This window comes from Melopsittacus undulatus, chromosome 9 (assembly GCF_012275295.1).
Source record: "Melopsittacus undulatus isolate bMelUnd1 chromosome 9, bMelUnd1.mat.Z, whole genome shotgun sequence".
Classification (NCBI taxonomy): Eukaryota; Metazoa; Chordata; class Aves; order Psittaciformes; family Psittaculidae; genus Melopsittacus; species Melopsittacus undulatus.
Genome location: NC_047535.1, coordinates 13763038 through 13788747, shown reverse-complemented (window position 1 = coordinate 13788747; position 25710 = coordinate 13763038). Strand labels below are relative to the sequence as shown.

General features: G+C 52.2%; 1 protein-coding gene across 1 annotated transcript in view; it reads right to left on the bottom strand.

Annotated features, from left to right (window-relative positions):
* LINGO1 (leucine rich repeat and Ig domain containing 1) overlaps window positions 1–25446 on the bottom strand; it is a 66676-nt gene extending 41230 nt beyond the window's left edge. Inside the window, exons 1-2 of the mRNA XM_005145724.3 lie at window positions 25332–25446; window positions 20363–20448 (exon numbers count right to left, since the gene is read on the bottom strand). The gene's annotated coding sequence lies outside the window, so the exon portion shown is untranslated. The remainder of the gene's footprint in view (window positions 1–20362; window positions 20449–25331) is intronic.
* Window positions 25447–25710: the final 264 nt, after the last annotated feature.

Sequence of the window (25710 nt, the reverse complement as noted above, 5' to 3'; positions counted from 1 at the left end):
GCACCCTCACAGGGAAGAGCTTCTGCCTAAGAGCTCATCTCAGTCTCCCCTGTTCTGGTAGGTTCAAGCCATTCCCCTTGGCCTGTCCCTACAGGCGCTTGTCCCAAGCCCCTCTCCAGGTTTCCTGCAGCCCCTTCAGGCATTAGAGCTGCTCTAAGGTCTCCCCTTCAGGAGCCTTCTCTTCTCCAAGCTGAATAACACCCAACAATGTTGTTAACTCCCAACATCTCCTGCCTGCCTTGGAGTCATTACCCAAATTCTGGCTCCTGTGGGGCACCCAAGGCCATGCTGGAGGTCGCAAACCCACTAGACCAACCACTTGCAGCTGCACCCAGACCCTACAGCATCACTCTCCTGTCCTGCAGACCACAGCAGGGCTTAGCTGAGCTCAGGAGCCATGAGCATCACCAGGTGCATGGCAGAGCCAGGAGCCAGGCAGGCTGCAGCCCTGAATGCTGCCCAGCAGAGGCAGGCAGTGATTAAAGCCCCCCTTGCTGGTGACCGGGCTGGCCGAGCCGTGCAGGATGGATGCTGCTGTCGAAAGCCAGCAGGGAAGGCTCCCCTCGGCACAGGATTGATAGCCAGGCTGCAGATCGATTACCAGCATCCTCCGACCTTGAAAGCAGTGGCATGGAGGGCTGCAGAGCATCTCTCTGCTTTACTTGGGCCAGAGATGCTTGTACTAGGAGGATAAACCAGTGTGCATGGGGGCTATCAACAGGACCCCACAGTGCCCAGAGGGGATGTACACAGGGACAAGGGGCTTTGCTCACATGAATGCATACACACACTCTTTTCCCCATCTGGTACCCCCTGTACTCCTGTTTTCCCCCTCTCTCATGCACCCAAACACACAGACAGGCCCTGAACCCCAGGCAGGGGCAGGAATCCAGCTACTAAGCCTATTGCACAGTGACTGACTGAAGGACATGACACAGGAAGAGAGAACCCAGCTTGACTCTACCTTCCCTGGACTCACTGTGGACTCCAAGGAAACCTGATTTTTGGAAGCAGGCAGTTTCCCAAGGTCCAGGGATGTTGCCAGACAAAAGGGGACAATTTGATTTTACAAAGCCTCATCCTAGGGTGAAACAGCATCATCTGCTTGAGGAAGCACCAGCCTTGGTGCCTGTGATGGGCTGCTCCTCCTCCCAGGGATATGATGGAAGCCCAAAGGCAGGGGAATCTTGTTGCATGGACGGTGGGAATGCCTTCCCTTCTTCCCAGGAAGGGATCCTGCTGGCCCCCAGCTCCCTGCTTGGGTGCTCCCCCCTCTCAACCACAGGGGCCTCAGCTCAGAGGGCTGTTTTTTTTATCATGGGCAAACAAAGTGGAAAATGAATTCCTTTAGATAGCAAATGAGTTTAATAGAAACGGTGATGGAGCGGCGCTGTGCCAGGAATGTTAATCTGATCCTGATGTGGCCGGACTCTCAAGCAGGGCAGTGCAGGAGGAGGAAGGCTGGAGGAGTTAAGAGCAGTGACATCAGGCCTGTGCCAAGACCATGTCCCCTGGCTGCTGGTCACACCTCGGCAGAGGACACTGCGCAGGATGGGACCCAGCTCTCAGGCCTGCGTGCAGAGCAATCAGGGTAAGGTGCTGGATGACAGCAACCTGTTGAGGGACTCACATGTCACTGTGCTGATGACACAAGGGAAGCACACGCAGCCCTGCAGGCTGCCAAGGATGCACACACAGCACCTCACATGCACCTCTGGACCCTGCACTGCTGCTCTGGCCTGGGGGGCACAGCTTGCTGCCAGGACGGGTGGTTGCATCACTCAAAGGAGCAGGGCAGACTCACAGCCACACAGGAAATGAGCCCCTCTGTTTCTCCACCAAGACCCTATGTGCCAAGGCACATGATGACAGTGCAGTCTGTTGGTGCTTGCCTGCAATGGCTGCATTCTGTACACCGAAGGCCAGAAGAGAAGCAAGCCCCTGTGCAGCAGGAGGCACACAAGGCAGACTGGTGACTGGCCCTGGCAGAACCTCTGCTTCCAAAGCCTGGGGCTGCTGGGTCACCAAGGACAGGGCTTGTGTGAGAAGTGGGAAAAACTCCCATGTGGAGCACGCAGCTCTGCCAGCACACAGACAGCTTTGGAGACCATCCAGAGCCACCCCAGGGCAGCTGAGGCTTCACTCTGGGTCTTTGTAAACAGAGCTTTGTACACAAAACCAAGATGTGAACATCCCTGCTTCTGCTGCTCACTGAGGCTCATCCTTAGGGCACTGCTCTGAGTACAGCCCCAGGGCTGCAGAGCTGGTCACTGCATTACACTGCCCTTAGATTCCCTTCCTGGAAGAGCAGGTCTGTTCTGGATGCAGCCTGCACTAGTCCTGGCCTCTCAAAGTGGTTTTTCCCCATTACAAAGCTTTATCTGCCAGCCCTGCTTGACCAGGATGCTGGGGCTGGTGGCAGTAAGGCTTGCTCCCACAGACAGCTGCTCCCTTTGCAATGTTTACAGCCCTGAGCTGAAAACCCAGCCTTTACCCAGAGCTGCTGGCCTCTTCCAGCAACACAAGAGAGCAGCTCAAGCCACAGAGCACTGACAGGTTACCTCAACCTTCTGCTTCTCCTGCAGCAGCCTCGCTTCAGCCCTGGTGCCAGCCCAGGAGTAGGGACACAAAGGAGGACAGTGGGGAGCTCTCCTCCTTCCCTGCAGCTCCACTGCTGCCAAGGTGACACGTGTCCGAGGTTGATAAACCCTTTCAAAGGTGGGTTGGCATGTCTCTGCGTGCGCTTTTTCACTCATCCTTTTCATCTGGATAATTTATTCCCTCTTCCCCCAACACAGCTTTAATTGAGTTCACAGCAGGATCTCGGCACCTGTGCACAGAACCAGTCACCATCAGCTTCCTCAGGCAGGGACCCCACAGGGAGATGCTGGACAAAGCTGTGCTAAGCCAAATCCTGGCTCCTTGCACCCCCTCATGCATCCCCTGACCACTTTTGCCACCCCCCAGTTAGGATGGGAGAAACTCAAGCAGCCTGGGCAGCAGCTTTCCATGACGGGGGGCATGTGGCAGATAGACCCTGCTGGACCCCACAGCTCTGGACACACTGCTTGGGATGGGCCAAGCACTTGCAGTGCCTCTCCCACACAGAGTACCCCATTTCCAAGCAGCACTCCATACGCTGCCTGCTGTAGTAGGGTCTGGTTTCATAGAGTGGTTTGGGTTGAAGGGACCTTAAAGCTCATCCAGCTCCAACCCCTGCCACAGGCAGGGACACCTTCCACTGGAGCAGCTTGCTCCAAGCCCTGTGTCCAACCTGGCCTTGAGCACTGCCAGGGATGGGGCAGCCACAGCTTCTCTGGGCACCCTGTGCCAGCGCCTCAGCACCCTCACAGGGAAGAGCTTCTGCCTAAGAGCTCATCTCAGTCTCCCCTCTGGCAGGTTCAAGCCATTCCCCTTGGCCTGTCCCTCCAGGCCCTTGTCCCAAGCCCCTCTCCAGGTTTCCTGCAGCCCCTTTAGGCACTGGAGCTGCTCTCAGGTCTCCCCTTCAGGAGCCTTCTCTTGTCCAGGCTGCCCCAGCCCAGCTCTCTCAGCCTGGCTCCAGAGCAGAGCTGCTCCAGCCCTCGCAGCATCTCCATGGCCTCCTCTGCACTCACTCCAACAGCTCCAGGTCCCTCTTGTGCTGCTGCCCCAGAGCTGGATCAGGGCTGCAGGGGGGTCTCCCCAGAGCACAGCAGAGGGGCAGGATCCCCTCCCTGAGCTGCTGCTCACGCTCTGGGGTGCAGCCCAGCACAGGGGGGTTCTGGGCTCAAGCGCTCACTTAAGTCAGGTCATGGGGAGCTTTCACCCCAGTTTCACCCCACACTGCTCATCCTCCATCAGCTGCCTCTTTGGTCCCACCCTCTGCTGCAGCACTGCTCTCCCCAGGAGCAGGAGGCTGTGGCTGGACCCTGCAGGCACCATGGCCCTGAGGACCAGGAGCTGCTGCTGCTCCCTCCTCTGCTTCCTTCCCCACTCAGTCTCCAGGAAGAGCCCACGCTTCTGCTGCCAGAGCATATTTGATTCTTCTGTTAACCTGACCTTATTTAGATCATTATAAGCCCCCAGGACATTGCAACTATAACTTAAAAGGAAAAAGGAAAAGAAAAAAACCCACCTAACAAAACCACAAACCTTTTCTCTGATCAATAGTGCAGGCAACTGGAAAAGGGATAATTCAATTTGTCAGCACACAGTTATTAGTTAGGGTGATGAAGACCTTCCTCTCAGCCCCGCTTCCCTCGCTGCTACTAGTGCTGCTGTCCCTGGGGCAGGGGAGCAGCCCACAATGTGACACAGAGCTGGGGAAGGGCTGAGATGCTGCAGCCACACACAAGCTGAGGGAGTTATTGCCTGTGTGAGAGGAGAAGGAGGGAGAGATGGAGGTTCCCAAGTTAAAAGCAGTGATGACATCTACCTCATCCTTCCATTGGCTTTGCAAACTCCCCTCCTGGGGCACACAGAGCATATGGTCCCATTACAGCACCCATTACAGTCAACATGCCACGTCGTACTCAGCAAGGACCCATCAAGGTTCTATCCCTGGGCTCATGTTTCTAAATGTCTGCTCTTCCTTTCTTGTAGGGAGGGCTGGAAGAGGGGACAGAGCCAGTGTCCCTAGAGGGCTCTGCTGTGCACCAGCATCCCAGACACTGGGATAGGCATGGCCTCAGAGAAATTCAATTACCATACCAAAGAAGGGGCTGAGAGGCTTCGGGGAGCCTTATCATATGCCTTCCATTGCTCTCCATCAGCAGCCTAGCCTGAAATTACTGCTCCTGAGGAGCAGTGAAAGCAGAGGGAAAAGATGCACAACAATAGGTAGCTGTGAATACCAAGTGGCTTCTGCATGTGCCGATCCTCTTTGTCCATCTCTTGCTATGGTGTCTCCTGGACCACCTATCTTTCTGGTCCCAAGATCAATCAACACCACACCACCTGAACCCATGTGAAAGGCACATTTACAGCAACACAACTGCTCAGCTCCCTCCCTGCTCTCCTCCCCCAACTTCTTCACCAGGGAATCCTCCAGATATACACCCAGAGATGCCTCTTTCCATTTGTTGATGTCGGCAGGCATATCACACACATATTCATTATTTAATCTACCTTTGAATTGGGCTAAATAGTTTTAACGATAATTACAGAGCGTTTGTATTTATAGAAAACCATCATGCACAATCTGCATCCACACGGATAATGCCGCTGCGATCTATAAATACGGTTGGGGATGGTGTGGGAAGGCAGACGACGCTCCTAGTCGCCATGAAAGGCAAACTGCAGGGATGGCCTAACCACACAGGGAGCTATTCCAGCTCTTCTCATTGCGGTCATGCACGCAAACGGAGAGCTGACGTGCAGCCGAGCAGCATCAGTGAGGACAAGGTCAGGAGCAGAGCTGCTGAAGCTGGACCAGGGAAGAGTGGTGGCAGAGCAGCCCCAAGGAAGCAGGATGAGGAAGAGATCAAGTGGAGCAGGGGGAAATGGGATGCTGCTTGGCACAAAGGCTCAGATGCCTGGAGAGGGAGCAGAGCAAGAGCTGGGAGCTGCAGAGATGGGGAGAAGGGAGGGAGGGAGGATCCGCTGTTCCTCTTCACACAGCAATAAAAGTTTTACAGCAGTGTAGCCAGCTCTTATGATTTTATTGCCAGTATTACAGAGGTAGAGCTTCTCAGAGCCACAGCCCCTGGAGTCAAGTTAAGATGCGGGAAGCTTGGCTTCCATTAGGAACCAAGGGGAGAGGAGAGGGGCCAGCCCTCCTCCCTGCACAGGAACACTGGAGAACATGGAGTCAGAGCCCAGTGTTTTCAGATGGCAAACGAAAGGAAGACAGTAGTTAAATGTTTACTTGTTTTTAAGGTAAATTATGCCTCTGGGGTGAAGAGCAGGGAGTTGGGCAGCCCCATGATTTGGGAGGACTCACAGAAGGCAAGCATTAACAGTACATTGATGAGATTCTCTGTGGATATCCCTGTGGGCCCCATTCCCCCCAGACAAAATCTGTCAGCATATCTCAGGCTTTCCCTCGCCACTTCCCACCCCGACACAGAGCCTCAGGTCGGGTGTGATGCAGAGATACCCCAAGTGAGCCACGAAGCTGTTTCACAGGCAGGACCGTGTGGGATGCCGCTTGGGGCTGCACAGCATGGGATTGCTACGTTACCTATCCCCACACATTCACACACACAAATTATGACTACTTATATTACATTAGTGCCTGGAAATTTAATTCCAGTCAAATCCCATTCAGTGAGATACTGCACAGACACAGAACAAGCTGTGGGGTTTTCTTCCTAGAGAGAAAAGTCATGTTTCTCTGCATATTGGTTTAAAGCAAACACAGCCAGAGGCTGCACACACTTGAGTAATGGCCCATGAGTGTGCCAATGAACAGAGGAGAGATGGCAATGCAGTGCCCATGTTCATTTGCTTGGAGATCAACCTGTGCTGCTCCTGCCATGGATCTACCCAACCATACCCTGCAGAGACCACCCTCTGAAGGAGAGAGAGTGCAATCCAGGCCCTGGGTTTCTTCAGTTTAGGTCTATACATCACACATTTCCCATTGCTAATTTACAAGCAAATATTTAGCCATCTGGCAGCCCCATCCACTGGGCAGCAAAGCAAGATGCTTGGCTTCGCTGCTGAAAGGGCAAAGCCTACATTAAACTTCTCTCCCTGAACAGTGGGCACCCCGTTCCGATGCAGCACGGCATCCACCATTTGGCAAGCTGCTCCTCTGCCATCTGCGGGGAGAGTTCTCCAAAGGGCATGGAGCCTGCTAAATATAGCAGAGAAGCTTAGCAAACATTCGCAGCCAAGCAGGAAGTCTTCTCTCCAAGTTGCATCTTCCCTGGACTATTTCCTTTGCCTGTGACATCTCGGATACCCTTAAAACACCTCTGTGTTTTTCAGTCCCACTTCCTCCTTGGAGTCTTTCCCTTCCCTTTTCTTCCTCATTCCCTTCTCACGACCACTCTTCACCTCTACTCTTACATTAGATTTCTCCTAACACTTCCCTTCACACTCAGAGGAGGGCTCTAGATGATGCCAATGCTCCTTTCCCAGCCCACGGATCCTCTGATGCAGATCATACAGCCTGTGGGCTGACTCTGCACTCACTTCTCTACTCCAGGACCAACTCCTGCACACACCACCCCTGCTTTCACCACCTCTTCTCTGTGGAGGACCTCACTGGCAGCCCCATCCATGGGGTGTGCACCATTCCTGTGCAGGGCTCATCTGCTTTTGGATACCCACACCACAGCTGGTGCCAGGTGAGAGGCTGATTCCCTCACTCATGTGTGAAAAGCCACTGCCTCCATAACCTCCTCTCTGACTTGGAGCACATGCTGTGCCACAGGCCCTGACCTTTGCATCCATTTGCAGCTTAACAGTCCTTCACTCCTTTTTCCAATAAGACACAAAACAAGATGCTTCCTCCTGGCCCAGTTTTAACTTTTCCCACCAAAGCCAACAGGAACCAGTATCATCCATGGCACCGCTGACCTGCTCACTCTGTCCTGCACAAAGCCAAAGCTACCAAGAATGAGGAGTGAGAATGCAGGGTTGGGCTGAAGCACACTTACAGATTTATTTTCAGACAGCTTGATCCCATCATCTCTCTGTTCCCTGCAGAAGAAACAGGCATCTAGTTGTGTTTTGTCATGGCAAACTAAGCAACAGAGAAGAAAAACAAGCACCCAGCATCCTGAGCATGGACAAGCTTGGCGTGAAGACAGCCCTTGCTGCTGTACAGGGCTGAATTGTTAATAGTGCAGCTCCTGTAGTTTCTTCACTGGGAGGGGAGAGAAAAGGAAAAAATACAAGAAAACAAAACCCCTTTAACAATGAACTCTCATGTTCAGTCAGACATAAAAGACAGGAGAAGGGGGGGAGAAAGAGAGAGAGAGGAAAGGAGAAGAGACAATAGAAGAGAGTACTATTTCCTCTTCAAATATTTATTTTCAGGTCTGTCTTTGAGTGCTGCTTATTGAGATATAGAGCCTCACAGTGCTGCAGCGCGTACGCTCCTGCTGAATGGATTCCCAGCACTGGAAGCCATTGCCACATGGCTGGAGCCACCAGGAATCCCCATCAGCCCAGTGTCATACCCCACAGAGCTCTCCTTTGGGTCCCCTCCCAGAGCTTCACCCCCAGCTCTCCATGCTGAGCCCAGCACCAGGCACCTGACTGTGATCTGCTCCAAGTACTGGCACTCCTCAGCATCTTGAGCTCTCTCAACACTGGACATGATGCCCATGGGGCAGCAGAGGTGGCCTTGGATGGAGACGGGAGATTCTCCAAGCGGATGACTTGAAAGTAGTGACCAAGCAAGGTGATGGAGAGCCCCAGGCTGCTGGATGTGAGGTATCTTGGAGGAGAGCCAGAGCTGACATCCTGATCACAGACAGCAATTAAGAAATTAAGCTATCAGAGAGGCTTTTGGGGAGGGGTGAGTGCCTGTGGTTTGGTCAGATGCCAGAGCAGGTCAGTAACATCTGCCCTTCTCTCTGCTGCAGGTGGAGGTCCTCCTCTGCTCCCGATCCCAACACATCTCCTTCCTCCCACCACCATACACCATAGAGAGGACACAGGGGCAGAGAGGAGAACATTAGGACTCTGTAAGGCAGCAAGAAGGCAGAGAGGGGATGGACACAAACCACCTGAGGAACTTAGGCCTGGCAAAGTCAGCTTAATCTTCCCCTGAACTGTAGTACCTAGCTATAGCCTGAGCCCTTTATTGCAGGGAAGGATGGGTATCTTCAGTGATGCTGATTCCAGGAGGTATTCCCCATCCAGCCCACATCATCTGGGCAGGAGACAGTCATGCACAGGGTACACTGCTATGGACCACTCAATGTAGCACACAGGGCATTCAGAGCGGTCCTTGGAATGGGGGTCCTGCCACCACACAGAAACAACTCCATGTGACAGATGACACACACATGATAGTGAGAGCCCCCATCTATTATTTGAAACACTGCCAACCTCCACATAATGGGGCCTGTGGGTCACAGAGCAATGTCTTCTCAGCTAGAAGACATCATCACTCCCATCTCCTGTGCAGCTCAGCTCCACGCACCAGAAACCAGGAGAGCTACAATGCACCTGCTCGCAGACATTTGCTGACCACTAAATTACATGACATGATACCAAGAATGCTGTATTTCCTTATCTGAAAGGCTGTGCTGGGAACAAGGACAAAAACCCAGCTGTGTCCCCAGCTGTACAACCAAGTGCGATGGACTCTCACCCACAGCCCTGGCATCGCAAACACCACATCCCCATCACGTCTCTCTTGGTGCTCTCATGTGCTGTACTCACGCATGCCACTCGCACACTGCCATCCTGTGTGTGCACATCTGCACTTGCACACCTGCAGCCACACACAGACAGCTTCCTCTCCGTGCTGGGCCTGAGAAATATTGATTCCTTTCCCCCCTGCAATATTTCGCTTGGCTGAGCAGATTCAGAATTGAAGAGTCAGGCTCTGCCTAGAGACCAGAACCATATTTAATTCCACGGTTTAAGAAGCCCTGGAGCAGGTTATTCTAATTTTAAACTACCAGTGCATTTAAAAGCAAGTGACATTTCAGGGAGCTGGGACGGGAGATGGCTGGTGCCCTCTGCCTCCGTCCGGCTCATGGTGGGAAAGGTTTTGCGGCTCCACTGTTGCTGTGGCACAACCCCACAGCCCATGATCTGCTCTGCCCTCACCAGGGGTGGTGTTGAGCTCACGATCAAAGCTCAGGAGACCCATTTCCATGTCTTTCTAACAGAGGAGAAATGAAAGGGAGAAAAGAGGAGAAAGAAAATGTGTGAAAGCCTCTCATGGAAATTGCTCGGTGCATTGAGGTTTCAGGACTCATATTGTCTGCTCCCTGTGCCCAGGCCCTTCTCATGGAGCAGGATCCTCTGTAATGAGCAATTTGCAGGTATTGAACAAAGACATGATGCCTCATCCATGATGGTGCATGATCATGGAGCAGGGCTGCACTGTCCACATCCACCTCCCTGACAAAGACACCCTCCAAACAGCTATCAGTCAGGGCAGGCACTTATCTCCAGAGCCCCCACATTTCCAAAGGAGATGGAACAATGGCTTTAAAAGGAGAAGTAGAGAGAAAAAAATACAACAGCAGAGGCTCACCCAAAGCATCTGTGAGCCTTTTGCCAGATCCAAGCAGCTGTGCACAGACCAGGATTGACATCCACACACAGAGCTCCATGCTATGCAGAGCATCTCTGCACCTAACGCAGTGGCAGAGGAAAGCCAATTGACCCCAGAGCAGAGGGCCCTGCTCAACAGGAGGGGTGTCCAGGTGCCAAGGAATGGGTGGAGGTATGATGGAGAACAGGAAAGGAAGCACAGTTTCCAACACACTCATCTCCTCACATCATATCTCTAAGGACTCAAAGGGCCAACTCCATGGCCATCACCCTGCCCTGGCTAAGGTGGTCCAAATCAGTGGGTTGAGCACACAAGCCTCCACTGCCCCTCTGCCTCAGGAACTGTCTCTTCATCCCTACTATTCCCAGCCACACAGCCATCCCCAGCATCCCAGAGAGTGACAGGCAGAGATGTTCATTGCAGCCTCTAAATAATGAAGATGAAGACACCATTGCCAGACACCTCAAGGGCAATGCAGTATGTGTGTGTCCATGTGTACACATGTGCCTAGTGAACAGAAAGGGCTCAGCAACATGGCCAACCACTGCTCCAGGGTCCCCATGGGACTGGAGCTGCCTGCTCCTGTGGCGAGTTCAGCTGGGCTGCAGCAAGCACAGGGGGTTGCTCCTGCTCATACTGAGCATGCAGAGGCACCAGGCAGCAGCTCCTCAGCTGGGAGATGAGCCCAGCAGGGCTGTGGTTTGCAGCCTGGCAGCTGCAGAGCCCACAAGGAGCTACCATTCAGTGGGAGACATGATTCAGAGTAGGGCATGCTGCGGGCTCCCAGGGGCCAGGGGTAAAGGCAGTGCCAGAGGCTGCGGTGTGGGCTCAGGACAGCTGCGGTACGGGGAGATGGAGCACCTACCACAGCAGCACATGCATCAGCTCGCTGTGGTCTGCGATGACACCAAGCATCGGTAGCTGTGGCATTGTGTTTTGACTGAAGCAGACAAGCAGGAGAATGAAAATGGATCCATTTATGTAAGCTGTAACAGCTCTTGATACCTTTCCCCAGCTCCACGCCTTGCTGAAGGTCATGTGTGCAGGGCAAGATGGGATCACATTGGGCAGGGGGAAGGGAGGATGCAAACTGCTCCTGGCCTCGAAAGCGTCAGTTGGGTCAGTGGGGTGACACCCTACAGGGAGACAGCCCCACAGTGAGAAGCCTGATGGTTTAGACACAGGCAGGCCAGTGCCCCAAGGCTGTGGGGTATGGATGCTATAGGGAACCCCAGTGCAAAGGCACAAGGCTGGAGGTAGGTACACCTGCAACTTGAGCTCATCTCTCTGGAAAATCACAGGTAGGGGAAGCATCAGCAAAACTTGGTGACTTCAGTCTATAATAGGGCTAGGGCCTGCTGTGAATTTGGGCACAGGGAGGGCACGTATGGGGGTCTGAGTGAAGTGGAGACAGCTGAGAGAGCAGGAGGAATGAAAGAGCACCATTAGCTGTGGTAAAAGCCAAGGCTGTGAAAGCACATTACCATTACTGTAATAATTTTTCCCGTATTTTTGACAATTTAGTAAGAATTAGCTTAATAGAAGAAAATGTCCTCTGTTAAATGCTGTGAATCTAAAGTGTAGAGAAGCACAGCAATGTTTCACTTTACATCTGGACATGTCTAAGGGTTTTCACAGTTCTTTAGAAGTCAAGGAACTTTCCAACCAAAGTTTTCTTCCTAAAGGAAAATGTCAATTATATCATGGAGAAAACAGCACTGTGAAACCCTGGGACAGTTTCTTTCTTTTTGGTGTTCTTTCTGCCCAAACAATTCAGGCATGTCTGCCAGCTCTCCCAGTGCTGCTGAAGGAGCACTTCTCAATCACCACCAGAACAAGCAGCAGCTTCTGCAGTAGCATGGCCAGCAGGACAGTGACCATCCATCACTCTGAGCCCTGGTGAGGCTGCGCCCCAAGCACCCATGTGTTCGGTTGAAACCCTCACTACAAGAGAGACCTTGAGGTGCTGGAGCAGGGCCAGAGAAGGGCAATGGAGCTGGTGCAGGGCCTGGAGCACAAGAGAGATGGGGAATGGCTGAGGGACCTGGGGGGTTCAGTCTGGAGAAGAGAAGGCTCAGGGGGTCCTGATGGCTCCCTACAAGTGCCTGACAGAAGGATGGAGCCAGGAGGGGGCTGAGCTCTGCTCCCAGGGAACAAGTGGTAAGAGGAGATGGCCTCAAGTTGCACCAGGGGAGGCTTAAACTGCCTATTAGGAAACATTTCTACACCAAAACAGTTGTCAGGCATTGGAACAGGCTGCTCAGGGCAGTGGTGGAATCACCATCCCTGGAGATACCTCAGATATCTAGATGATGTGGCATTTAGGGACACAGTTTAGTGGTGGACTTAGCAGTGCAAGGTTAAGAGTTGGGCTGGATCTTAAAGGTCTTTTTCTAACGTAAATGGTCATATGATTCTATTGCCTTGATGTGTTGAGACCAGCTGGCTTCACCAGAACTACCAAAGACTTTGGCACATGAGTATAGCTAGGATATCCCTCCTCCTTCACCCATCCTCTCACAGATCCAGCACAGGTAATCAACACCATAATGAAATGGCTTTAAAGAACAAAGAGTATATAAGGGCAAAGTCAGAATAAATCAAAAAACTAATAAAAACAGCATTGCAATTAGCTAAACTGTTAAATGAATAAAAAGGTATTAAAGTTTCCTGAATGTCAAGTTGACACAGTTTGGGGTTTTTCATGTTCAGGAAAGGAAATGGGTCCCTTGGGTAAACCCTGCTCCAGGGCTCGGTATTAAAGGCTTCTAGTGATGTCGCTGGCTGAGGTCCCTTTGATGTGGGCTGCTGGATGCAGTACACAGCTCCCAGCCAGCATGACCCTGCTGCCCTCCTCTCCTGCATCCTCACATGGGGCTGGCACAGAGCTGGGCACTGGCAGGGAGGGGAGAACTGAGCAATTGCCTCTCCACCACCACCCAAATGCTACCAGAGCATCTTCTCCTCAGGGTGCCTTTGCGTTTCCAGCCTGCCTCCTCCCCTCCAAGTAGGACAGAGGAGCAGAGCTGCTGTCACATCTCCATCACCTTCACCTCTCCTGCAGGCTCCAGCAGCAGTTTCCTTCTCTGGGGAAAGCAGCTTTCTTTAGCAGCACATTACCTGTCAGCAAAAGCTCTTCCCAATGGAGAGAATGAAACCATTCTTCCAGGGGAGGAGGGGGGATGCTCCCTCCTGGGGCACGCACTGCCAGCCCCATCCTGCCATGGGAGCCAGCACCTTGGTGGCTTCACAGCAGGTTTGAGAGGTGGTCACTCCCCACACCTACAATGCAAACACTCAGCTCAGCAGCAGCGTGCAGGCTGATGACACTATTTCATGCAAGGTCGTTTATGGGCAATAACTACAGATACAGAGACATGTATATATGCATAGAGATGTATTCCTGCATTTCTCCTGTGCTTTGTACATCTAACCCAGAAACTTCACCAGCGAGATACCGACAAACAAAGCAATTTCTCTCACACAATTGGCAGAGCTGCCTCCGATGTCGCTGTCTTGCCACTGACAATAAGAGGCTCTTAAGTGTCCTGGAATTGTACTGTGAGTTCCCCAGTGCTCTCCCCCCACCTTCGCTCCTCTCCCTTGAGCTCCTTCCCGTGTTTCTCCAGCAAAACACTCTCTTACGCAAATAAACATGCAGGGAGGCACAAAAGGCATTTTGTCTAGGATTTCAATACAGCCACGTAGTTCTCATTCAAATATTCAGCTCCAGCCTTCAGAGATCAAAAGCACAGCACTGAAATGAGGCGAGGCACAAGCATCCCAAGCCAATAGCTCAAACTTCCCTTTTATGCCTGTTCTGGCTGAGGGAGTGGATGAGGAATCTGTTATACCCACTGTGGTGGCTCATTCCCAGGGTGCCTGGGCACATCCAGCTCTGCCACATCACCCATCCCTCCTCCATCTCTGCACAACGCTCCACAGCCATAGATTACAATAACATCCATTAAAGCCTCATGAGCCATGTCTGTGCAACATGGGTACTATGAGTTCTCCAGAGAGGTGCAAGCTGAGGCTGGCGCATCCGGGACTGAGTGGGGAAAGCTCCCTGCTATCAGGAACCTGGAGTGGGATCAGGCCCAAGGAAGGGCCCCCATGTCCTGCACCAGCACCCAGACAAGCCACGGCTCAGTGCAAAGGGAGGGTGCGCTGTTCTGATTCCCTGGTGCACAGCATGGCCAGCACTGAGGCATCACTAGCACCCACTGCCATGCTCTCCCAGTGGAGCTCTACATGGGTGAAGTGTTTCCTGCCCCAAAACACATCCACAAGCCTCCCCTTCCAGCCAGAGACCATCCACCAGCCTAAACTGCACCACAGGCTCACATTTGGTAACAGGGACCTCCACAGCTGAGCCTTTTAGCCCTCCTCCTTCCACCCCAAACAGCCCTTTCCCCCCTGGGGACCTACATGATGGAGCCCTGGAGCTGCTCTGCTCCTTTCCCCACCTTGGCAGCGAAGGTGCTCAGCAGGAGCCACAGGGTTTGGCATGTTTACTGTATAATATATGAACTCATACCAGTTTTACAAGCCCCTCCTGGCTCAAACCACATTGTAATTCTGAACAGCCTTAAACTCATTTAAATCCCAATAAAAACACTGCCCTGCATTTGCATTTGCCACGCGTTGGTCCCTGCGGCTGTGGTGACAATGTTTCCTGTGGAATTGATAATGCTCGGGACACTGCATTCCAGAAGCCATCCCTCCCGGGCGGGCCTACAACATGCACTTAATAGGACAATTAAAACAAATAAACAGATGCAGAGAATGAGTCTCCAGACAGATTCAGGAGGATGCATGGAGCAGTCAAGTGCCAAAGCTTCCACAGCAACATGGGAGAGCACCAGTGCTGAAACCTCAGTGTGCCCCTGATCTGGGACCCCAGGGGAGGATGAGGCCATGCACACAGCTCTGACAGAACAAAGACCTGCAGGCAGCACTGTGAGGGGTTCTTTAAAGAGGACAGGGAATGACTAAGTGCCAGCAAATACAAGCACTGTGGATGCTGCGGGAAGCTGGTGCATGAATGGCACAGGCATCCTGGGGGCAGATGGGGACAGAGGCAAGAGCTTGCCCTGGTTTCCCACGTAGCCTAGTGTGCGGGTGACATGGGGGAGCTGTTGTTACAGCAGCATCATGCTGAGGGAAAGATGCTGTAACTGCTCTCGCAGAGCATCCTTCATCCCTGGACCACTGCAAAGCACCAGTCTTGCCTTTCCCAACACAGACAAGTGGGGCTTGCTCTGGCTGTGCTGGAAGAAGCAGCAAGGGGCAGACAGGGACCTTGAGATCAGCAGACACATAGCGCTCTCCCACCTCCACCCAGGCACAACAGGAGCATTAGGTCAGAGCTGAGCCAGCCTCTGCCCATGCCCAAGCTCAACCTTTCAGCTCTGCTGCTCCCCACAGTATCCACATACCCCTCTGCACCTCCTGCCTTTCCTCCATTTCTAGCTCTGCTCCATTTCCAGCCCACCACCCCACTCACCCAGCTCTTTATGCCTGGCTGTTCTTAGTGATGACATTAATAAGCTCCCCTGAAACAGTGCGATTATGAGCTATACCCTTCCAGCAATAGAAATACTAATTATTACTGAGATAAATGGAAATATCAATGATGAAAGTCAATATTATTGCCTTCTTTGTTCCTGTTTGTTTTATTTGTAGATGAAAAGACCACTCAGCCTGGCTCCCCAGGATGTGGCTGGGAGCTGGAAGAGCTCCTCTTGGCAGGCTCTTCCAGAGCCATGCTCTGATAAGAAATCATACTGCACACACTTGCAAAGGGCTCTCTAAATCAGCAGCTCTGAAAAGCAGGCATCGGCTTTGATTGATTCATAAAACTGGAGCTGCCTCCGTTCCCCCACTCCAGCACCAGGCGAGGGAGGATTTAGGGGAGGGGGAAGGTGCAATGTGGGTGGAAGTGATTAATTGTGGAACATGGCACAGCACTTGGGAACGCTCCACGGTTTGCCTGGCTTTGATGCTCACGCCTTCATCCTCCTCACGCCTTCATCCCCGTCACCCATGGCTTAGCCACCAAGATGGGAACCAAGGACCCCTCCCAGGCTCCGACACTGATTCTCTCAAGCGTCACAGCAGTGCTGCAGCCAGGCCAGCCCTCCACACCTACATTGCCTTATTCAGCAAGTCTGCTCCCTCCGTGCATTCTGAGTCAGAGCTGCTGATTTTGGTGACAAGAGACCTCATTTTAAAGCCCTATTAGCCTTGCAGAGCTAACACAGTTAGAAGCAACTGAATGGGATGCTAATTTGGGATCACACCTAATGCTTCCTGGAGCATTCCCCTTCACAGCAAAGCGGATGTGCTCCCCACCACTGGCTCCCACACATCTGCAAGGAAGGAGCAGTGGGATACACCCAGTGCACAGCCCAGAACACCTGGAGCACAAGGGACATTGGTCTTGTTCTTAGGGCACCCAAGATGTTGCTAAATTGCCTCCATTTCCTTTCCTGTCCTTAACCCATCAGTAGCAAATATTTATGGGAGCAAACCAACCCACTGATCCCCATCTCCAAATATGAATACAGTGATCAGTTCCCTGGAATGAATACAAACCAGCCCATCTCAAGTCAAGCATTCCTGCTGCCTCTCTCCAAATGCAATGAGACGAGGAGCACTGGAAGCCTTGCAGGAGTAATTAGACCAGTTTTTAAAGAGAAATCAGCCTAGCCTGAATATTTCATGGAAGGTAATTTTTTATAAAGCCTTTTTAAAACCCATACCCCCATCTCCTCCCTTGTGCATGTCAAGGTGCAATGAAGCAGAAAGCATGAGCATACAAACCCAAAGAAACAAACTGCCATGCACACCCAGCTCCTGCTCCTGCTTCTTCCCAGTGTTTAACATTAATGTGACATCCCAAGCTGTGTGTGCACGATGCTATTTGGAAGAGCTGTTTGACTGCTAGAAAACCTCAAGTGCCTCCCTGCCTTGCTAACGTGGTATCAAAAATAGCCCCTGATGGTCCCTGCCACGGCCCCAAGCATCCACATGGAATCACAGCACTGAAAAGCTCTCTGGAGCTGCTGGACCACAGAGGTGGCATCCAGGTTTGTAGCAAGGGCAAGCAGCTGCGTGCATGGTGCCATCCTTGGGCTGCACAGCCTGAATGCTCATTAGCACTTTGCACAATTAATATTCATTCTTGCAAATGTGCTACCAAAAAGCTATGAAGCAACAAAGATCTCTTTCTGTTAATGGCTTCATCGACCTGCAGAGAAAGAGGCTTTGAAAGAAATCTGGTTTCATCTAGAAAGTGGGAACCAGGTAAGGAAAGGGAATTCAAGGCTTTTCTTGACCATGCTGGGAGAAGGAGCAGATGTTCTGAAAGAGCACCTACCAGAACAGGCCACAGACACCTCTCCCTCCATTGCATTCTTTCTCTCACCTTGCTTTCCAGCCACCCAGCACATAACCACAGCTTTCGGGCCAGCCAAAGACAAGAGTGTTCTGAGTATCCCCACTGTCCCATGTAACCTCCCTGGGAGCAGCCCCAACCCTGCTGCTACTTCTACCTGAAACCCCATCATCTGGTCCCCTCAGGGGACAGCATGGGGTGGCAGGAGGTCCCTGGCAGGGTCTCCTGCCACATGGGCAGCCTGGCTCTGGTGCATTGATTTTCCTTGTTCGGAGCTAGGAGGTTGCTCAGCACAATGAAGTTATCAGGGGAGGCAATGCTTTCCACCTGACAACTTGTATTGCTCCTGCTTGAACAAGTGCTGACTGCGCAGTGCAACACGCTCCCAGGACAGACACCTTCTGGTAAGTGAGCTGCCTTCCCATTCCTCCCTTCTCCAGCCCCTTCCCCTCATCCCTCCTGCATCCCCAGGTCAACCACATCCTCCTCCCTGCTCCAGGCCACTCTCACCCTGGCCCATTGCAGCATAAGATGAGGAGCCTGGGTGCCCCTGATCACATTTGTAGGCTTTTGACATGACCCTGATACTGAAAACTTGCTTTTAAGATGTGAAAATCCAAGTCATTCCTATGACACAGGGTCTTGATGGAAAACCTGACCTATTGCAAGTGTGATTGCATCACCAGGGCTAGCAACACCAGAGAGGAGAGGGAGGACGTTTTTGGGAGCATTTATGGCACACGCATACAGAGAGGAAGAGACGCATCCCTCAGAAACCACATCGGTTCAGAGATTCGCTCAGTTTGAACACTAAAATCTCATGCAGTAAAAATCCACTCAGGTTGAGCCCTGCCTCAGAACTAAATAAAACCTCTGCCCACATCATCCAGCCCCAAGGTTCACAGTCTCCTTGGGGAAAGGACTTACATGTGCTGGATGCTTAGGCTTAGATGTACCCTCCCAGCACTGGGTCCTGCGTCACTGCTTTTGGGCAGGACAAGGGGCTGTGTACTGACCTTGGGGTGTTCAGGACCTGAGAAGTGGCTGCTGCTCATCATTACACTCCATAGCGCCCTGGTCTTGCACTAGTTAGTGGAGATACCAGGCTGAAACAGACTACACCACCCCCACCCCTCCATCACCCCAAATTTCCTAGGAAATCACTCTTTCTCAGAGGGAAAAGCTCAAGGAAACCTGAAACCACCTCATTTTATAAATACTGTTCTTAGCAAAAATCCTCAACTTTTGCAAATGCCACCCTGGAAGAAAATAGCCAAATCTGAACCAAACCAGATGGCTCTCAGCGCTTGTTTGTTCAGGGAGGACTCAAACCAGCACAATCATTTCCCAGCTGAATTTTGTTTTAATAGAAGGCCGCTAAGAATAAATGCATTGCAGGGCTTGCTGCTGAGAAGGTGTGAAGACAGAAAACTGCTATCGCCATGGTGCATCCACCCGCTCCACCAGCCCTGACACAGGGGGAACTCCTCTGACCAAGCATCCTTCACACACAGCTTTTCCCAGGGACAGGAACAGGGAAGGATGAGTGCCTGCATCCATTTCCTGCTTACCATAAAGTGGGAAACAGCAACAAGAAGCTAGAAATAAGCCTCTGCAAAGCTGGAAATAGCTTTCAAACAGCTCCTTGCATGCAGGAGGGAGAGGCAAGGTGAGGGCAGGCCCTTTTTCTGCATGCAGCAGGTTGAGCCTCTGCAGCCTGCTCTTTGCTTTGAGCAAAGAACATGATGGAAAAGGGAAATTACATATCTGTGTGCACATGTCAGGGTGAAAGCCAGCTCTGTCTCATTCCATTTTGATTCCCTTTCCTCTCACCCAGGCACAGGACATGCCTGCCCCAAGCAGAGGGGTCCCTCCCCGCAGCACCACTCCTGTGGAGCAGAGATCACAGCACACCCCATCATCTCATACCAACTGGGACAACATCCAGCTGGAACAATTCTCCCCACCCCCCCCCCCCCCCCCCCCCTCCCCAATAAGAGATACTTGAATCATCCCAAGTTGGGTTTTCCCGTTAGGAAGTTGAATTCTGCTCAAGATGCCTTTTTCCTCTCAAGGACTGACATCCTGGGAACTGCCTCAGCCCAGTCAGCTCTGATGTTTGCAGTCTCACGCATTGCCTGCATCAAGCTGACAGTTCACATATTCCATATGAGGATTTGTATGTACAGTACAAGCTGGAACCTGCTCCTGTTTAACTGTTCCAGCAAAGGCACTGGAAGGAGGTTGGGTCAGTGTGGAGAGCATGGGTGCCGTGACACAGTAACAGAGACATTTAAAAGCACTGCCTTTTGAGGACCGTCTTGCCTGCCCTCTCCTGGAGGATGAAACCATTTCTGTCCAGCCTCCCCCAGGTTGCAGTGTTCAGTTATACATGGTTCTCTCTGTGAGGCAACATTTGCCCCTCATCATATAACACAAGGTAGAGCAAAGCCACCCACTTAAGCAGAGCAGTACAAGCCTATGACAAAGCCCTTCTTTCTCAACAGTGCCACTGTGCAAATACTCATTTTGGATGTTTCCTGGTAAAACCCTCCCCTGTGCACAACATTCCCTACCTGTTCCAGACACAGAACAGATGCTGGTTGAAAGCCGCATTGCCTCATGCCCCAGGAGGGCTGGGTAGCAGCCCTGAACTACAGGGGGAAGAAGGCATTTCCACCACACTTATGGCAGCAGAAACCATTCCAGTCCCAGACTCAGCACGACAGAGGTATGTGAGTGTCACATGCTCAGCAATACAACAGTGCCCGAGCTCGTGTGCCACCTACCCAGGTCAGATGAAGGCAGGATGCTGGGCAGTCGGATGCCAGGGGCACGCTGGGCTTTGGCCTCTCCTCTGCTTTCCACTCATGCACTGTGGGCAAAACGATACCACAATTAGGGCTTCAAACCTGGTATTTGAGAGGCTAACAGGAGGGGAAAGTCAGGAGCTGGGAAGGCTTTTCCCCTCTCCCTCCCAGCTCAGCTTAATCTTCATCTGAGCTGGTATTTAAAAAGCTTTAAATCAGGCTGCAACAGACAGAAAAACACAACTACCAAAATTTAGTGGACTTGCTGCTGAAAGGCCCAGAATGAACTGCTTAACAGAAGCCATTTTCCCATGGAAATAGAGTGGGGCTGTACTTAGCAGAGCATTGATCTGCTGACAGCTACCAGGACAGATTTGGGCCAGAGCACTTGGGAATCATTTGCAGTGATCTCTCAAGAAACACATGCATGCAAAAGCCCTCTGAAAACACACTGTTGTAGAACAGTGCTGTGGCTGTCTGCAAGGCCAGATAGCACTCACTGGCCAGCATAGACTCACGCTGCCCTCAGTAAGCATCCCTGGGCAGGCAGCTCAGCCCCAGACCAGCCTCCTGGGTGCGTCCTTGTACCCAGCATTGGTGGCTTCAAGTTGTACCAAGCAATGAAATGCATCACCCAGGACAGGAATTGCAAAGCACCAGAACTGCAGCAGGGTCTCACAGCTCAGGACCACATCAATGGGGGACATTATGCCATGGACCTGATGTGTTTGGGGGTCCTCCCACAGACAAGCTGGGATTTGAAGATGATATATTCCAGCCCAAAACACTGTCCACAACAAAGCACAGTCACACCTTGCACCTCCCTAGGGACAACAGGTTGGGTGCCAATAGATACCAGGAGCTCCAGGACAGTCAGGCAGATGCTCGAAAGGGGGTACCATGGCTGTGACCATGTTTGGAAAGAGAAGTGCCCCACATTCACCTTTTATACTGCCAGAAACCATTTTCCATCGGGATTTCACTGTTTTAAGGACAAGGTCAAAGCAAGGGACATATTCCCCCCATTATTAATGATTTCTCCAAATCCCAAGTAGCTCCACAAGCACAGAGGAGCCTCAGGAGACAGGAACACTGCTGTGGACCTCTGCCTGCCCTTTCCAGCACAGGGATACAGCACTGGGCTGACCAGAAGCCTCTCTCCTCCTCTTCCAAAGCCGCTATCAGCCAAGACAACCCCAGGAAAACAGAACCAGCTCATTCCCAGAGGTGTCCTTGGCACCCACTGGCTTCAAAGCCTGGTGCTCACTGCCCCCAGTCCTTGGCTAATTCTCACCCTCACACAGTCTCCACCACAGCAGCAGGGAAAAGATGACTTGGAACACACATGGAGCAGAGAGGGCAGAGGCAAAGGAGGATACAGTGTTCTCTCCACCTGAGCCACCCCCTTAAACACAGAACTTCTGCACAGACCGGATCTTACAATGCCAATTCATGGTTCATTGTTTGTTGTGGGGGTTTTTACTCCCCTTTTCCGAGTTCATTTGGGGGGGGGGGGGGGTGCAGCCAATACTCAGATCCTACAATGATCCCCAAAGCTACCAAAATAAACCTTCCATGTAAAAACTAGGATAAAACCCATGCTTTAGGGGAACGCAATCTGACCAACATGCCCATCATGCTTCCAAAGACATTTGAGGTCCTAAGGCTGCTCAGGAGCCTGCAGAAAGCACAGAAAGAAATGGGAAACAACTCATTTGGTTTATTTCTTCATTTTTGCTTTCACACATTCCTTCTTTTAAAAGACTAAAACCATGTTTATGAGTTAAACATATTCAGATGGATTAAAAGCTGTTTAGCTGGGAAGGAAAACAACTCCCCCACCCCAAACCTCTTCTGGGCTGGGACCTGCTCTTCAATCTTCCACCCACAGCAAATACTACAAAATCCCTTTTTAAGCTGAAAAGCAGGGACAGGACCTACTGGGGGGGCTATCCCCCACTCCTCCATCACTACCCCCAGCATCCCTTACCCAGACAGAAGCAGGGACACCAAGGCTGAGAGCCATGGGACCATAAAGGCATCTGTATGTACAGAGAGCATCCAGGGAGGATAAGAAAAGATAAGCAAGCCTTCCTTCCTTCTCCATCAGCAGCTTTCCACAAGGAGGATCAATGCAGCCCACTGTAACTGCACCGTTGATCCATTTTTAATTAATGAAAGAAAAAACTAATCATTGAATTAAACTTCTCATTACTCCAGCTGAATATCCACTAAGTAAATTTAATTACTGTATGAATTGGGTTTTTCCCTGTTTCATTAGCTACTGATAAAGATTGGGAGGGGGGGAGAAGGAGAGATGAAAACAGAGAAAGAGAATGGAAAATGGGAATATCACATGCAAAAGCAGAGGTAAGCGATTCAGCAAGTTTCAGGGGCTTTCTGTAAGGGCCTGGGGAAAGACCCTCCCAAGGATGCTGGAGGGATTCCCAGTGGGATAACCCTCTCCTCTAACCCAACATCTTCCACACCACATGTGGGAATGCACAGCCCATAAGCAGCACCTCCATGCATCTACTCCACATCCCAGAAGCTGATCCCTGGCTCCAGGCACCTGGCAGCACTGCAAGGACTCCTTAGGCATGGAGACAACAGGGACCACCCTCCCCATCACACTCTGGGTTCACAGCCACCAGCAAGCCAGCCAGCAGAGGCTTGGGCAGAACTGGCTCCCCTCTAAATGAGGGCAGACACTGACTTCAGATCTGCAGCAACCCTGCATCCCCTCTGATCTCACGTAGCTCTCAGCAGCTAGTTTTTGCTTGTGCAACAAAGGCAGCATCCCTGTAATGCTCCAGCAGGGAGCAGGTGCTGACAATAGCAGAGGAGCACACAAGGATGGGTATCAAGCACCTGCTGCCCCATCACACACCAAGGCACCTCCCTGGTACTCGCTGTATTTTAAGGCTCTCTGCTGCAGTGGGAGCCCTGCACACAGAGGCTGCTGGGAGCCGGGCTGTGCCAGCACCATGCTCCTCCCAGGGAGCCGGTGGTGGATGCATTCCTGCAGCACAGATTGTGTTTATGGCACGATTCTGGGTCTCTCCTACTCTCCCCACTACGACTCAGCCCTTCAATCCTCCTTCCTGGTGAAGGGCATGAGCCATCGCAGGGCAGGTACAGCCCCACACCAGGGAGGAGCCTGGCAGCCCCTGCCGAGCACTGCATCTCCCTTCCAGCACATGCCTCCACATCCAGCACTTGTACGTGACAGCTGATAAAGTCACATTTGGGATAAGCTGGGGGTGGAGAGGGTGTAGTAAATGGAAAGTGCAGCCTCTTTCTCTAGGTAGCTTTCAACTGAGATGAGAGCATAGTGGAAGGACTATCCTGGTGCTCACAGGGATGGTGGGACTTGGCAAGTGTGGTCAACTAGGACAAGAGGAACCAGCCTCAAGCTGCACCAGGGCAGGTTTAGATGGAGCTGAGGAACAATTCCTTGCCAATGCTCAGGCATTGGAACAGGCTGCCCAGGGCAGGGCTGCAGGCACCGTCCCTGCAAGTGCTCACACACTGTGGAGATGAGGCCTCAGTGCCATGGGTTAGGGGTGGCCTTGGCAGTGCTGGGGATGGGTTGGACTGGATGAGCTTAAAGGGCCTTTCCAACCCAGGTGATTCCAAGACTCATCCTTGTCACTGAGGGGCCAAAAGGAGGCTGTGCAGGATTCTTCTGCAGCCCCACAGGTAGGACCTTGTTCACCACAAGGCACAGTCCCTCTGCCTCACATTGGCAGCTTGGGGCCCTCAGTGCCCACGTGTTGCACTTCTGCAAGCTGTGGTGCTGCTGGGATAGGAGGTTGTCATTCTCATAACTTTGCTACACCTGACTCCAAACCAAGCTGAGATGTCTGAATCCATCCCTCCATGCTTTGGCCACACAAACCAGAAGGTCCCTTCAGCATCACATTTATTCCTCCCTTCAAACTGGACTCTGGAACAGGGGTCAGAGAAAGCACTGAGATAACAGGCAGAGATGCTGCTCTGCAGGGATCAGATGGGGCTGAGTGAAACCTGCCACCCATCTGTGGCACCCAGCAGCAGCCAGGACACAGCAGGGTACCAGTGGCCACCACCACAGCCCCAGGGCTCCATCACAGCCCTGGGATGCTCAGCACAGCATGCTCTCCTCTCAGGCACAAGCTTTCTGCTGTAGCTAAAATTAGCTCCCGCAGCCTCTCCTGCCATCCCTGAAGTCACTGGTACAACGTGTTCTGCCACCACAGGCTCTTCCCAAGCTCTCACTCAAAAAAAACCCAACAATGTGTAGTACACCCCTTGCACACAGGTTTTGCAGCCATCACCTCCCTGCCCTGAGAGCAAAGCTCCCTCCCTCCTGCAACCCTGATGTAAAACCCATTCCACCACCCTCCAGCCCCAACAGCAGCTTATTCTGAGGATAAGGGCTGGGAAAACAGGAGGATCAGGGTTTGATTCCTTGTTTTGAGTGGCCAAATGGAGATAATAAAGGAATTCAGGTTGAGCAAAGTGGGCTTTTTTTATTCTTTGCCATATTTTAAACCCCCAGTAATAATGTGGGGCTGAATGAAGCATCTTGTTTGGTCTGAAGTGAAGCTTTCATTTTGTTTGTAGGTGGCTTCCCCCCCACACTGAAAAAAAGCCTCCTAGAAAAAACTCAAACTGAAATGTCATCTCGGAACAGATGGCTGAAAGGTTTCATTTGGAAAATGTCAAAATCAAACTTTTCAGTGTTTCACTCTTCCCCCCCCCTCAGCCAAAACCACTTGCTAAATACAACCTGAATTCGTGAGCTGCTTCTGTTGACTGAAACCTCAATTATTGGGTGCATAAGCTGCTCACTCAGAGCCCGTTTCTCACGCCTGCTGCGGTGAGGAGATGCACGTGGAGCAACCAGGGAAGCAAACCCTGGTCCTTCTCCACAAGGAAGGAAAGCAGAAGCCCAGGGACTCACCGTGGCAGCAGAGCTCTGCAGCTTCGTTCCGGGTGCTGGAGGGGCTCCCTGTGCAGCAGAGGAAGAGTGGGGTGCTGCAGCCCCAGGCGGGATGGGCAGCGTGGTCCTGCCTGTCTCATGGGACCCACAGCGCAGCAGCGGGGCACCTCGCTCAGCCCTGGACACGCAGCCCTGCAAGGGGAGGATGGGGAGAGCATGAGAAGGCACTGAAGGGAGAAACATGCAGTTGGGGCAGAAGAAGGAGGTGCTGGGGGCTGAGGCCAAGCAGAGTTAAGGGACTGGGGCAGGGTGGTGGCAGCAAGCAGCCCTGGCTGGTGTCAGGTCTGTCCCCTGGCTCCACTCTCCCCTCTATGCAGTGGTTTCCATTGCCTCTTGCCCT